The sequence below is a fragment of the Diceros bicornis genome, chromosome 17 (assembly GCF_020826845.1).
Source record: "Diceros bicornis minor isolate mBicDic1 chromosome 17, mDicBic1.mat.cur, whole genome shotgun sequence".
NCBI classification, from domain to species: Eukaryota; Metazoa; Chordata; class Mammalia; order Perissodactyla; family Rhinocerotidae; genus Diceros; species Diceros bicornis.
The window spans coordinates 21,633,380-21,649,092 of record NC_080756.1 but is presented as its reverse complement, the minus strand read 5'-3'; positions in this window follow the sequence as shown (position 1 = coordinate 21,649,092).

The window sequence follows — 15,713 nt, the reverse complement described above, 5'->3', positions numbered from 1 at the left end:
CTAAGTGAAATAAGTCAGACAGAAAGACAAATACTGTATGATCTCACTTATCTGTGGAATCTAAAAAACAAAAATGTATAGATACAGAGAACAGTTTGGGGGTTCCCAGAGGCAGGGGTTGGGGGTAGATGAGTGAAATGGATGAAGGGGGTCAGAAGGTACAAACTTCCAGTTACAAATTAAATGTCAGGGGGATGTAATGTACAGCATGGTGACTATAGTTAATAATACCATCTTTCATACTTGAAAGTTGCTAAGAGAGTAGATCTTAAAAGTTCTCATCACAATAAAAAAAAATTTGTAACTAAGTATGGTGAGGGACATCAACCAGTCTTAACATGGTGATCATTTTGCAATATACATGAATACCGAATCATTATGTTGTATATCTGAAACTAATATAATGTTATATGTTAATTATACAAAAGCAAACAAACAAATACAAATTCTTGGGCCTTTCCCTAAACCTACTAAATCAGAAACTTTGGGGGTAGGACCCAGCATTCTGTTTTTTTAACAAGCTCTTCTGGTGATTCTGATATGCATAGCCAAAGTTTGAGAATTATGTCTCACCATGACAAAAACAAAAACGGAAATTCTCCTGCAGATATTTATATTTACAAGCATCTTGTTATGTTTATCATTTACACATTTTTAAGGCATAAACTAGCAGTAATATCCGAAGTTAATTTTAATAACATGGCTGGCCAAAACCTTGCTCATGGGCAGGAGAATGAGGTGAAGAGAAAGCCTGTGGGCTCAAGGCCACTACAAGCGCGCCACATGGAGAGCCTGTGGTAGGAACGATCATCAGAAGACTGAGGCCACATTTTCAGGTGAACACAGGAAGGGAAAGGGTGCTTTTCATTAATTATTCAGAAATCTCTGCTCCACGCGCTAGAGAAACGTCTCGTGGCTCTGCCCACGCCATTCTTCCTGACTCCACGTTTCGTTTCCTGTTCTCTGCCCCACCTAGTCCTTAGATTAGCAACTCTTCCTCACCTCCAGTAGTCTCCTCAGCTTGACAGCGTGTTCCTCTCCCCAACCTCGCAGATGTAGCCTTCGTTCTCTGTGTTCCTTTCGCTCTCTGGCCGGACCCTAATAGACACATTTCATCCTTGACTATTATTTGCCTTTTATCGCTCTGCTTATCTCTCGTGCGCTCTTTGTGAGCAGTTACCAAGGCCCTTTCCAACTCTCCCGCCAGGCTCTGAGGTAAAGAGCCTCGGGGTAAAGAGCCTCGGGGTAAAGAGCGGGAACGCAGCAGGGGCGGGGCCAGGGGAACAGCTGCTCTCATTGGACAACGTTTGCTTTCCCCACCGCGGGGTCTCCTGGGAGGAGAGTTGGAGGGTGGTCCCCCGTCCTGTCCCGTGTGTCCCCCCCACGTCCTGTCCCGTCCCGTCAACCCCGCCCCCGTCAACTTGGCGCGAAGCACCACTCTAATTACTGTGCCTCGCTGCTACTGGGCGCATGGTTTCCGGTTTGTCACGGCCCGTCGGTTACCTTCCTCTGTGGGCGGGGCAGCTCTGGGAGGCTCCGCCTTCTCTCTAAAGGAGATTCCCGGTGAGCCGTCATTTTCATTTGGACTCCTCTGGCCTTTTGAGGGCCCCCACCTCCTGGGCGGGCCTTCTGCCTTCATCACTCATAGGTCTTCCTGTTGTGAGCCCTCAGGTCTGGAGGTGGGAAACATGAAGAGTTTTTCAAAAACTGTTTTTAGAATACCCGGAAATGGAGGTTTTCTGAAGACAAATGTTCTCCAGAAGTTCAAGAGGCAGAAGGAGACCTTTATGTGATCAGTGCAGGTAAAGTGAACAGGAGGAAGGTAGAATAAGCAGAAGTGTTGCCCACTCCATTTTCTTCGGGAAAATTTCCCTTTATCTTATAGATTGAAAAGCCCCTCCTTTTTTCTGACTACTGGAGGAGCAACGCTCCTTGGAGTCTTAACTTATTTGGGGATTCTTGCCCCACCCTCAATTTTCTCTTTCTAGAAAAGGTCTGCCCTAATTTCTTCAAAGCATTTGCTTTCATTTTTAAGGGCTTTGCTACTTTATGAATACTCACACTTTTTCTTTTGTCCATAGTACTTTTTGTATTTTCCACATTTTTTACAATGCACCCATATTAATGAGTCAGAAAAATAGGATATAAATATTATTTCAAAAGAAAAATAACTGTTGAAGTTCAGAGGCTGCAGACAGGGCAGAACTAGTTTATCTAACATATTGTTTCAGTTTTTTAGACTAAGGGTGCCTTCTTCAACGTTATCCAACTATAGGCACTGCTGTTATTGGCATGTGACAAGGAGACTTTGTTCCTATATCTTAAAGAACTTAAGGCGGCTGGATCATGGAGATAGGAGCCATTTAGGTGAGGAGCATATGAAAAATGGCTAGACAAAAGCAACTAGCCGATTAGGAGAAAGGAGCAGCTGTATGTGAAAGTTTGTAAAGTGCCAAAATAATAGTTCTCAACAAACTAGGCACTTTACCTGTAGTCTGGTCCTTTTCTTCTGGAAAGTCATATTTTCCAGTCATCTAAAATATGAGATGAAGAAGATTTTACCCTCTTCTGGATAATTAAGCCCTTTGGATACTAATCCTGAAATCAAACATTTTCGATAATGTTTAAAAATACTTTCTTCTCTCAGAGGCAGGCCGGTTGGCGTAGTGGTTCAGGTTGCGTGCTCTGCTTTGGTGGCCCAGGGTTCACCGGTTTGGATCCTGGGCGTGGACCTACCTACTGCTCATCAAGCCATGCTGAGGCAGCATCCCACGTAGAGCAACTAGAAGATGTACTACTGTGACACACAACTATCTACTGGGGTTTTGGGGAGAAAAAAGGAAAAAAGGAGGAAGATTGGCAACAGATGTTAGCTCAGGGCCAATCTTTCTCAAAATTAGAAAAAAAACTTTCTTCTCTCTAAAGCTTGATAGAGGCCCTAGGGGTTTCTCACCCCCCCCCCATTGGTTTAAAAAAAATAAGTGTAAAGTATATATAAGTATAAAATATTATTCTTTTGATGGTTGAAGGAGGCAGCATGTCAGAAAGTGGGACAGGAGCTGTGAAGGAGAATGTTTCCTAAGCCTCCAGTAAGGGAAACTGGAAACGAGTGGCAAAGAAAGAGCATCTCAGTTTTTCTGAAATCTAAGAAAGGTGGAAGCTGATAGGTCATCAGGAATCAGTAAGAGGAAAAACTTGTGAAGTATTTTAGCATAGTGAAAACTTTGGATGGATTTTAAGTTGGAGTTATCCCTTGACGTCTCGGACCATCACATCTGGTATTTTAGAAGAGTGGTCTGGTTGTTGAGGGACAAAGCTGCTTCTGGTGGTGATGAGGGTGGGGACTGAAATATGTGGGATTTGTTTCCAGCACTCACTGTCATTTTGTGATATACGAATAGTAGAATTCTGTGTTTTTAAGGGTGTAACTTCTCAATAAATTTAAGTGCTTTGTAAAGTTAGCTCTTTAATCTGTTAAATTTGTAGCTAGATTGTGGTTGTAGTATTGGTAAATAATCTAGATTTCTAGCCTAGGTCTATAGGTCTATGGATTTATTTCTTTTAGGATCGTTAGAGAAGGTTCCACCTCTTTTTGGCATATTTGTGTATATTAGTGTCAAAGGAGACTTTTTAATATAATACTTAGATGTAAAAATAATTTTAGACCTTTTGTATATATTGATATATAGAACCTATTCCCAGGAGGTGAGGAGGTGGCAGGAGGCAGGACTGTGCATGAGCTTCCAGGCTTCCAGCACAGGCTTCATTGTCCCATACAACTTCACTTACAAAACACAAACTCGAAAATAAAATTATTAAGAATTTAAAGATGGGAACCTCAAGCATGGAGCCCTGTGTGACTGAAGAAGTCACGTATCCATGAAGCTAGCCCTGCTAATTACATTAAAGGAATTTCCTCCAATATAAAAGATGAGGGATACACATTCCTTATGTATTCCTGTTGTGTGATTTATCTTGTGCAAAATGGAAGGCTTATTCACACTGGTGACAGTCAAAGTGTTTCTCCCTGGTGTGATTGCTCATTGGTTACCTAAGGATAGAGAAATTGCCCCCTACTCATTGGTTACATTCATAAGATTTCTGTCCCTTGTGAATTCTCTCATGTTGTCTAAGGGATGACAGATCAATAAATGCTTTTCAACATTCATTCCATTGATAGGGATTCTCTCCACTGAGTACTCTCTCATGCACAGTAAGTGAAGAACTACAGTGGAAGGATTTTCTATACTGATTACATTCATAAGACTTTTCTCTGGTGTGGTTTGTCATGTTTCCTCAGGGGTGAATTAACACTGAGGCCTTTCCCACAGTCACTGAATTCTATTTTGTATTCTGTTGTACACAGTAAAGGAAAAGCTACCCCTCAAGGATTTTCCATATTGATTACAATTATAGGGTTTTCTCCTGTGTGAGTTCTCATGTGTATGTGAAATCTGAGTACTTTCTGAAGATTTTTCCACAGTCATGGCATTCATAGGGTTTCTCTCCAGTGTGAATTCTTATGTGTGCAGTGACAGTAGAATTTACACTGAAAGCCTTTCTATATTAATTACATTTATAGGGATCTTCCCCAGTATGAATTCTCTTCTGCCCTCTAGGGACAGATCTAATGCTGAAGACTTGAAAACACTACTTATGTTCATAGTGTTTTACTCTAGTGTGAATTCTCCTATATATCCTAAGGGGTGAAAGATAACCAAAGGCTTTCTTAGAGTCCTTACTTTCTTAGAGTTTCTCCCCATTGTGTATTCACATAGGCATAGGAAGTTAAGAGTAGTACTAAAACATTTTCCACATTAATTACAGCAGAGCATTTCTCACCAGTATGAATTTTCTTGTGTTGAGTAAAGTTAGATCTTGAACTGATTATATTCACCGAGTTTTTCTCTAAGATGAACTCTTTCCATTTTCACACAGTTAGAAGTCTTTTACCTGAAAATATCCTGCTTAAGATTTGGCCCTTTGGTTTTAAGTAAAACCTACAAGTCTGGAAAGGTACTTGGAGAATTTCACCCACCTCTATCATCAACTCATTTTCTTTCTCCAACCAGGAGATCAAACTTAGTTTGCTGATATGATGCTCCAATGATGCTGTGTTTGTAGTTCTCCTGCATCTTATTCTATACAGTTTTCACGGAGAAGAGTCTAGCAAAGCCCACTTCTTCTAGGTGAATTCTACAGCCATATCTTTGATGCACACCCAAGTCCTGTGACTAGCTTGTCAGCAGCCCAGCAGCCAATCATCCTTTCCTTGCATTTCCCCTCTGGTGTCAGGGAGGGTCCTGAGCAGGCCAATAATGAATGGAGGACAGATAAACAACTGCCATCCTGTGAGCCTGACTGTAAATTTTCTTGAAACACAGAGCAGTGGGAACTCAAGGATACCCTCTCTTTCCTCTCACAGTCCATGTGGGGCACAGATCTTAGATACCTTAGGCATCTTCCCACTGGACCATGGCTTTTTGGATGAAGGTTATTTGACCCAGGGTCTCCTCCAGCCACTTGTCCCACAGCATTCCAGAGGCCTGTCCCTTCCCTTTCCCTGAGATTGCCCTCCTTGCACAGGGGCTGCCTTGAGACCTGGGCCCTGAGTGAGGCCAAGAAAATCCTCGAGGGTGGAAGGTATATCTTGACCAATGCCCATATTATCTCTATTTAAATTTCCAATACTCTCATTCTTATAATCAGGTACATTCTCAAGAGCAGTGATTCTCAAACTTTTTGTACCCATGACCTCTTTACATTTTTAAAAATTATCGAAGTTCTTCTAAAAAAGCTTTTATGTAGTGTGTGTGTATACACACATACACACATATATATTTGTGAAAACATGTATGTATATCTGTACATATATGTATATTAACATAAATAACAGTTTTTGTGAAAAATAATTTCCTAAAACAAAAATAATTGGATGAGAACAGTGGCATTGTTTCTCATTTATGTCCTGTTTAAAAAGAGGCAGCTGGATTTTCATATCTGCTTTTTCATTCAATATGTTATAATATGTTGCCATGTTTAAAGTATATGAAAAAAATTCAGCCTCACACAGATAATGTAGTTGGAAAAGGGAGAAGTATTTTAGTAGCCTTTTCAGATAATTGTGGATATTCTTTGATAATACACTTAAATTCTACAAGTGGTAGTTTCTTAAAGGTTAGTATGAACTTTTCATACTCTGTTACATTAAAAACCACTGGTCTCTCTTGCCCTTTGAATGAATCTTTCACCCTTACATAACTTTGTAACCTTACATTATAACATTACAATGCATTGGCCATTTGGAAAATATTAGTTTACTGAGTTAGGCAGATCTTCCAAATACTGACACATTTCACCGTACAGTATGCAAAAATCACAATTATTAACATCACCACTGATCTCAACAGAAAGGGTTGGGAAGATATCAAGCTTGTTTTAGCTGATACAGGTCTTCTGAAATGTTATTTTTTGCTTGAAAGCTTGGATTTTATCATTGACAGTAAATACTGTCAGTTGTTTTATTTGAAATGATAGTCACTTTGTTCATTTTTGAGAATATGTTTGCCAAATACCCAATTTTGAATAACCATTGTTTGTGTGTCGGTTGTTCTTTCAAGTAAAAGTGGTGTTCCATGAAAAAGTGGCTAGTTCAGCTTGCGACTTAAACAATTACACAAGAGCTTTTCCTTGAGACAACTACTAAACTTCAGCACACAGCAGAAGTGCTTTATGTATACTTCCCATTTTGCCACACAGAATATTAAAAAGAAGGGTACTCAAGGGTTGAGATTTAATAAAATTTTAATTTTTATTGCTTCATCAAAGATATTTAAAATAGAACTTGCTTTCTTTTCCTTCTTTTAAGTGTGTGGTGGTAAAGGATACAGTGTCTTCTAGCACAGTTTGGTCCCACTGCCTTGATTCATGCTAAGAGGCCAGTACTTTTACCCACTGTTGGTTTTGCACTATTGAAGTAAATGTCAACACGTGTAAATAATGTCCTAGGATTATTATGAAAAGTTTTGACCTCGTGATATTCCCCTGAAAGTCTTGGCTCCCTCAAGGGTATAAAGACTACATTTGAGAATCACTGCTCTAGAGAATAGTAAGGTCTTTTCTTTTTCTCTCTAATCCTTCTCATGCAGAGAAGGCAGTAAACATTAGTGGATTATTCAGTATCTCCTTTTTTGTACAATTTTGTACAATTCCTCATCCAGTTATATGCAAACACCATATTTGATTTGCAACCCACAGAAGAGATTTTAGAAGCCGTCTAGACCAATAACTAGTCATTGAAAAATATTCCACTTACTTCTGGCCTGAATGCTTTCATTTGAATCTTTGTTCACCTATATTGTAATGTCTTGTGTTTTTTTGTCTGCTTTCAAGTTTTTTTCTTTCTCTTTTGGATTTAAGCAGTTTGATGTTTCTGACTATGGTTTTCTTTAAGTTTATTCATTTGGATTTTGCTGTGCTTCTTGGATCTGTAAATTCATGCTTTTCACTCAATTTGGGAAGTTTTCAACCATTATTTCTTCAAATATGTATATTTTTTCTGCTCCAATCTCATTCTCCTCTCCCTCTGGGACTTCTGTAATATGAATATTGGTCCTTTTGATATTGTCCTACAGGTCTCTAAGACTATTTTCAATTCTTTTCACTCTTTTTACCTTCTCTTGTTTATATTTAATATTTTTTATCTTCAAGTTCAGTGACTCTTTCTTCTATCATTTCCATTCTGCTATGAGTCCCTACACTGAAAATTTAAAATTTCTGTTATTGAATTTTTCAATTCTAAAATTTATTTAGTTCATTTTCTTAACTCCTATTTATTTTCTGAGAACTTCTGTCTTTCCATTCATTTCAACACCCTTGACTTCTTGGAGCATGGTTATAATAGCTGCTTTAAAGTCTTTGTCTGATAATTCTGACATCTAGGTCATCTTGAGATTGGCATCTGTTGTTTGCCTTTTCTTCTGGGAGTTGTTTAGGTTTTCCACTTACTATGTTGAGCAATTTGGGAGCATATCCTGGACATTTTGAATATTATGAGACTCTGGGCCCTGTTTAAATCTTTTGGAGAATGTTGATTTATTTTTTTTCAGCAGGCAGTTAACCTGGTTTTGTTTTGATTGCATGTCTTGGCTTGTTTTCTGTGCGCTATGGTTCCAATTTCAATTGAGTTTTCAAAGTCTTTGCAGTGCTATTGCGGTCTTCTCTTGTGTATCCCGTTGGTAGCCAGTCTGAAACCTGGCGAGTAGTCTACATATAATGCAGTGTTTGTTTAAAGCCCCTGCTCTGCTGATTCCAGTCCGTTTCACACATGTGCAGCTAGGGGGTGAGAACAAGCCTCCATACTCAAGCTTTAAGGTTCCCTCTCTCCACCTGTCTCATTTCCTTGATCTTCTGCTCGTTCTCTGGCTCCCAGGGTTCCCCATTCCTGGTGTTCTGGCTAGAAAGTCAGGACATGTGCTTCCTTGCACTGTTGCCAGGGTTCTGCTATGCAGAATCTGCCACTGTCACATAGTGGAGAGGGGGAGTGGCTCTGCCTCTCTATCGGCACTTGCTTGGGATAGGGAAGACGGATGAAACAGGGCTTTGTCCCTCAGGGGTCAACTCACTGCTGGTGGGGAGAGAGAGGGACACAGTTTCTTTGCTGGTACTTCCTTGGTAGAGAGCAGAGAGAGTCTATAGGGCTCTGACCACACAGTCTGCTGGTGGGGAAGGGAAACAGTGCTGCTTGTTTGCTGGTAATCACCTGGAGTAGGATGGGTAAAATCAGAAAGGTTCCATCCCACAGTCCTCCCTCTCCCATTTCCCGGTCCTGCAGCTAGAGAGAGTAGATTTTTCTTTTTTTTTTTTCTGTCTAGGCCATTGGTAGCTCTGGTTTTCTGGCTGCTCTAGTGTCCTGGCTGGGATATATATGAGGCAAAACAGAAAACCCAAGGAACTTGCAGCTATATTGTCCCTTAAGTCCTGAGAGCTTGATTTATCTACTTTTCAGAGTCTTCTGGTAGTTGTTTTATGTGTTTTAGTCCAAGCTTTTTAGTTGTAGGAGAGGTTGAGTGGAAGGCGATTAATCTCTCTTATCTGGAAATGGAAGTTTCACATGTCTATGTTTTTCATCAAAAAATAATCTTAGTTACTTTGATAGATCAAAAATTATTACTTATTTTGTACTTTTATTATAGTTTAGAGTAGAGCTTGTTTTTCATATATTAACCATTGTTTTCAGTTATACCTTGCTTAATTTTGGGATTTACTCTTAATTTGGGAATAAGTCAGACATTTTTTGCAGACTTTTCCTCAGTTTGCTTTTTCACTCGTTTTAATTTTTTAATGTACAAAAACTTAAGATTTTTATATAATTGTCTATCAGTAATTTCCTCTGTGATTTCTTCCCTTACTTTTATGCTTAGAAAATCTTTCTTCTTTCTAAAGTCAGATACTCATATGACTTTTCCCTGCTTTCATTTTCTATGTTTAACTCTTTGATCCATCTTAAATTTATTAGTGTGTGATGAAACATGAGTATTTTGTTTAAAAATTTCAAGTTGTTAACTGTTATATCCTATACATTTCTCATTGAAAGTTACTCCTAACTTGTTAAAATTTAGGTCTAACAACAAATAGGTCTAAAAGCTCCAGGGTCTTCTTTTTTTTTTTAAATATAAAGTGATTTTAAGGATTGGGCTTCATTTTAAGGATGTAAATTTGTTTTTCAGGTTGAATTTAGTGAACATTCCACTATTGAAAATTCCTGTGATAAGAGAGCTACTTTTTCAGTCTGGACCAATCAGGAGACAGAAACCACACAGTAATTTAAACAGGCAAAATTAATGTAAAGAATTTTTAAGCAATGATAAGAGAGTAGCAAGGGAGGACAAACTTGGAATGGGGGTTCAGACCTTGTTGAAGAACGTATGGTTATAGGGCATTGGGCATAAAAGAATTTTGCTGATTTTCCCAGGCCAGAGCTGATTCACAGTCACTGGGCAAGCAGAAATAACCCTTCGAGGTGCTGACAAAGCAAGGCTGCTAGCCAGGTGTGCAGAGGGTGTCAGGCAGGCCACTACAGGCACCCCTGGAACCAGGAGCTGGAGAACCTCTGCAGGAACCTAGTGCACTTTTGTGTACAACTTGGGCCAGGACAGCTCTGGGTAGCTGTGGAGCACAAAGGTAGGGTATCCAGCCTGCTGGAAGGCCAGCATGGTAGGGACCCAGCCTGCTGGAAGGCCAGCCCTGTAGGGACCCTGGTAGGTACATGCATAGGACCGGGGAGAGGGTTGTGGAAAACAGTGACCTGGGTCAGGTTGCCTCTGATCTACTGTGCAGTGACAGGTTAGTGGTCATTCCTTGTGGGTCATCCAGTGTGTGCACCCCTGGAGGCTGAGGAGAGGGTATATGGAGCACTGACCTGGGCTGGGGCACAGACCTGTGTTGTCTGGAGCTCCTGGCTACACCACTGCTCCCCAAGTCAAAAGCTGGAAAAAAAATGCATGGTGACCAAATGCTGGAGAAAACTGTCCTGCAGGCACTTAGCAGTGGAGAAAACGGGGCTGGTCAGGCACTGGAGTCAAAAAATCACATTCTCTAAGATAACAGTTGGCAGACTTTTTCTGCAAAGAGCCAGATAGTAAATATTTTGGGCTTTGTGGGCCATGAGGCAAACTGAGATATTATGTAGGTACTTATATAACAAGAGATAAAACTCCTGCCCTGCCTTATTTGACATCAGCTGGAGACATTCTTGGGACAAAGAGCAATCAGCACAAATGAGAGGGACCTGGGGAGTAGGGGTGGTGTGGCATGCAGTTTCACTCTCTGCCTCTGTAACTCCCAGATCCCAGTATGTCTTTCTTTCCTCCCAGAGAGCCAAGTCATGTCAATTTGAGCAGCTGGCTGGAGATGAGGTAACTCATCAAGTTGTCAGCTCCTGGACTGAGATTCTACAGTTTGGTGCCTGGCAGTTGCTACCAGTAGAGCACTGGTGAATGTAGGTGGGGACCAGCACAGGCCCTGGAGAGTGGTGAGGCCTGGCTCCAGGCCAGGGAGGCATGTGCTGGGAGTGGAGGGTGAAATAGAGGTGGGGACATTCTGTCTTGTTCTCTGCAGCTCAAAGTGCTGGTCCTTTTGAGTGGTGCCCACAAGCCATACAAAAACAGGTGGCAGACTGGATTTAGCCCATGGGCCACAGTTTTCCAACCTCTTCTCTAGGAACCTGGTGAAGGAGAGGCAGAGAGAACCAGAAGTAAGAGAAGAAAACCCTTTCCTCCTGCAGTGTCTCTCCAGCGCCCTCTACCGACAAAGCTTAACATCATGTCAGCTGGAAAAGGAAAAATATTTAAAAGGCCCAGATGCATTTTCACATTTTAGGCAAGAAAGGGTAAATTTGGTGCTGAAAGGCAATAAATTGGAAAGGCAATAAATATCTATAATTTCTACCATACTAGGTAGAAATTATAGTAGGGAAAGGAGAATATGAATTGCTTGCTCAAAGCTTTGATTAGTGAAATGATATAAGAAAAGAGCTGGTATGGAAATTTTTCTTCTTTCACTGGAAGATGGGAAATAGGGATCCTTGTTGGGTTTACTTGTGAGGTGTAGAGATTTCTCATCCTGAACTTTTCCTTTGGGACACCATTTACCTTCTCATCTGTAAATGTGAATAATATTATCCCCTTTTCAGTGTTGTTGAAAGAATTAGTGATACTTTATACATAATGCCTGACCCATAGGCCTTCAATAAACAGTAGCTCTTCTTCCCTAGATGGATCAAAGGCTGAGAAAAAGCCATGGGAGCAGAGTTGGGTTAAAACTGAAAATTCGGTATGATTTACCCAGGTGATGGAGAATTAAGTGTTTTTTTTTTTAATTGAAATATTTAGAACTGGAATTTTGAAGGGAAAAATGGGGGAAGTTATGCAGGATCATTCCATAATGTGTATTGTAAATTGGGAATGCTTGGTTGTATTCTTTAGCATGGGCACTTATTTGCGTGGTTACTTAATTTGGTGGAAAGCAATTTTTAATTAGTGTATTTGGATTTTTGTGGAATTTTCGGTTTTTAGAGATTAGGATAGAAATAATGTTCTCTGTAGTGGGGTTGTAGTAATAAACAATATCAAATTGGGTGTGCAGGTCTGGGATGTTTTAATTCTCAGACTACAAGAGTTACATATATATGGTAAGTGATTGCTACTCTGCAACGCAAATTTCTATGTTTCTATGCTTTGGCTTCATTTGTACAATATTCTGGGAATTTGATAAGGGGTGGATGTCTTGGAATTACTATGACAGAATTAAATGATGCCCAGAATGTAGTGTTATTGTAGGGCTGCAGCTTGGCTATCTTGGGTTGCCCCAAGCCTCATGTTGAAAGTATAAATCCTCAGAGAAATGGGTTTTCAGCTTGAGATTGAATTGACTGTAGTAGAGTGGTTCTTAGAGGTCCCATATTGTGGGCTCATGGAAAGATTTATTAATAATGCTTGGATGAGAGGTTTAATGTATATAGCACACCTTTGTTTGGGTGAGAAAATAGGGTTTTGGTAATATCAAAAACCATATTTCTCTCTTGTTGTCATTTTTTGGGGGACAGGTATAGATTTTTTATATGTGGAGAGGGGTGCATTACACAGGATGTTTAGAGCATCTTGGGAGGGGTCAGGGGGACCAGATCTTCAGATTGTCAGGCTCATTGCTGAGAGATTTGCCTGCTCCTCCAGTAAGATCACCTGGATTTAGAGTCTCTGGACTCACTTTTGAACAACTGCTGAGGAGTAAAAGGATGAATGTCCAATTGCCAGACTGTCTCCATGCTTTTAAGGAATCTTTATATTTTCTCTTTGCATGCATTTTTGTGAACCACTTTAGTCCTCCCCAAAGCCATGAGTGAACTGGTGGGCTTATTTGCTCAGGTGACTGTTGTGGGGTCATTTTCATAAAGGGGAAGGCACATAGCAGTTCAAGAGAGGAAAAGGGTCTTAGAATATAAAACAGAATGAGAAGGCAAGTTACTTTTTGGAAAAAAGAACTAGCAGTTGAAGGTCAGTGGAGGAGTCATAATAGATTGTTGAACAGGTTTCTGTCATTCAGGTTTTGGGAGAGATACATTAAATCACTGCAAGATAATTGAGTCAGAAAGACCTAGCACCTTGGAACCCCAGGCCTGTGGATCAGGGAGGGGCAGAGATATAGACTGAGGTCAGATCAGAGTGTGCTACTGAATTTTTCTGTGCTCTGGCATGGAGTTATCCTTGGTGAAGTTAGAGCTGTATAACTCTGTGTGAAGGAGTGAGATTATGAAACCTCTGATGTCCTTAGAATTGAGTAGTTAAAGGTTGCTTACTGTCTAAATCAACCAAGTTCCCCTAGAGATCTCATAGAAGCATGACTACCCTAGAAGAAGAGTCTTGTTACCAACAGAAAACAAATGATCTTGCTCTGGAACTTGAAGCAGAAGGATTTAGGTTAGACATTATTCCCAAGTATGCCCCCACCTCCCCGCCAACCCCCAAGGCTTATTGCTCTTTCTCACAACAGGGTGGTGCTGTCCTCTCTAGGTGATTACTTCTGGTTTATAATCACAGACCATTAAAATTGGAAGGGATAGTTTAGTCTTGTCTTTCTGGAGCTGGGATTGGTATCTCCTAATGAGAGATATGATGCTGCTTTGTACTGACTTTTTTCCTAAAGAAATCATTTTTTCTGAAGTATCTTTTTCTTTTGGGGTGTCAGAAGAAGATGGCTGGCAAGTAGATTTATTCCAAATAGGAAGAAAAGAGCTCTAAGGGATTGGTGCTGTGGAAAATGTCTGTCAGCTGGCTTTCTTGTCCTCTGAGCCAGCTGAGTGGTAGTGGGGCATTTGTTTCCTACCTCTCATCTTTTGGTATTCCTCTATTAATTACAACATATTTATACAGAAATCTATATAGAAATGAATGGTTACATAGAAATGAAAATGTTTGCTTTTTTTGCCATAAGTCTTTGCCATAAGTGATATTGTTTTCATATATTTCTTTTCCTTTCATTTCCACCTCTCCCAAAGGTTTCTAATTGTCCTCCTTTCTGTTCACAGGGATATCAATAAATATGGTTGTTTGATTTGGTTTTGTCTTTCTTTCACAATGATACTGTTGTGTGCAGCCAACCTATTTTTACCTGGGGTTAGCTGATTCAAAGGTTAGACTTCACTTACTTTCCCATTCTCAGAGCAAACAGTTTTGCCTCTGGGGCCACTGGCCTATGCAACCAGGAAGTATAGCCAGACTGAGAGAATATACAAATGGGATAAATCCTGCTCCATGTGGTTCTGCCAATCCATCTGGCAACTTTTCCTTAGTAGTCCCCTGCCGTTGGAAATGCTCAGGGTTATAGGGCTCTGCCCTGATTTAAAGACTGGGAGAAGGTACAGTGAGTGCTTGTAGATACTCTTGATTCTGAGCTGTGATTATGGAGATAAACTTCCCCCTGATCTATAGCAGAGATATATAAGGGGGGAGGGGCAACCTTGGAGAAAAGGAAACCTAGCATGGTAGTTAAGAACTCAGGCCTTAGAATTAAGTAGACTTCGGTTTGAATCCAAACTCTACCACTTACTGCTATGTGACCACTTACAGCTGTATCATTATTATGGTATCTGTCCTTCACACGTAGGCCCCAACCAAACTTTCCAGTCTCATCTCCTGCCACTTCCTTCTCATTGTCTACGCCTCCTGTTCCAGTACTTGTGTTTTAACTAGATAGAACTACCAGGGAGCTTGTTAGAAAGGTAAAACCTCTGGCCTCATCCCAGACCTAATGTATTGGAATCTGCACTTTATGAAGTGCACATCAAAGTTTAAGAAGCACTAGTCTAAGCTACTTCCTGGAACTTTGATTCCTGAGAGAAACTATGTCACAGGCCAGGCCGTGACTGTTGAGGATATGTGAATGTCTTCTGCAGTTTGAAATATTCTTTGAGTAATTCTTTAAATCATTCCCAACTAAACTGTGTCCAAAATAAGAGGTCCTTGAGCAACTAGCTTCCTTGGTTCCCTTCATTTCCAACCCTTTGAAATTCATCCTGCTCCTTTCTCTTGATTTTCTGAGAGTTTCCTTCTGAATCCAGAGAAAGCCTTCTCACTAGGGAGGAACTTAAGCAGACTCAATAAATGCTTGCCATGTATAATGAAGGATAGTGTAGGTGCAACATGGGACAGAGAAATTCAAAGACTATCTCTCAGGGACCTTTTTATTTAGTTGGAAAGACATAAACATTTGGAGTAAAGTAATTTTATACCTTATATTTGGGTAGATGGTGTCATCCACCATCAACTCTTCTGAACCTTTGCAATAATTCTGTGATGTTGGTAGGAAGGGGTTATTAGCCTTTTTTTTTTTTTTTTTTTAAAGATAAAGAAGTCAGATCCAAAGATATTAAGGGATTTATCAATGTCATATGGCTGTTAAAGAGCTAGGATCTGTATCCATGCCTTCCAGCTCCAAGTCTAGGCTTTTTTCTTTTTTAAAATATTGTGCCATAGTGTACCCTCTAATACCAAATTAATTTAAAATAAAGAAAAAGCAGTATAGGATTGCAAAAGTAATTGTGGTAGGTAAGAGGAGAGAAATAATTTGACTGAAAGAGTCTGAGGAGGTTTCAGTGAAGAAAGGATTTAGCAGGACTTTGAAAGGTGAGCAGGATTTCTCTGGGCAGAGAAAGGGGC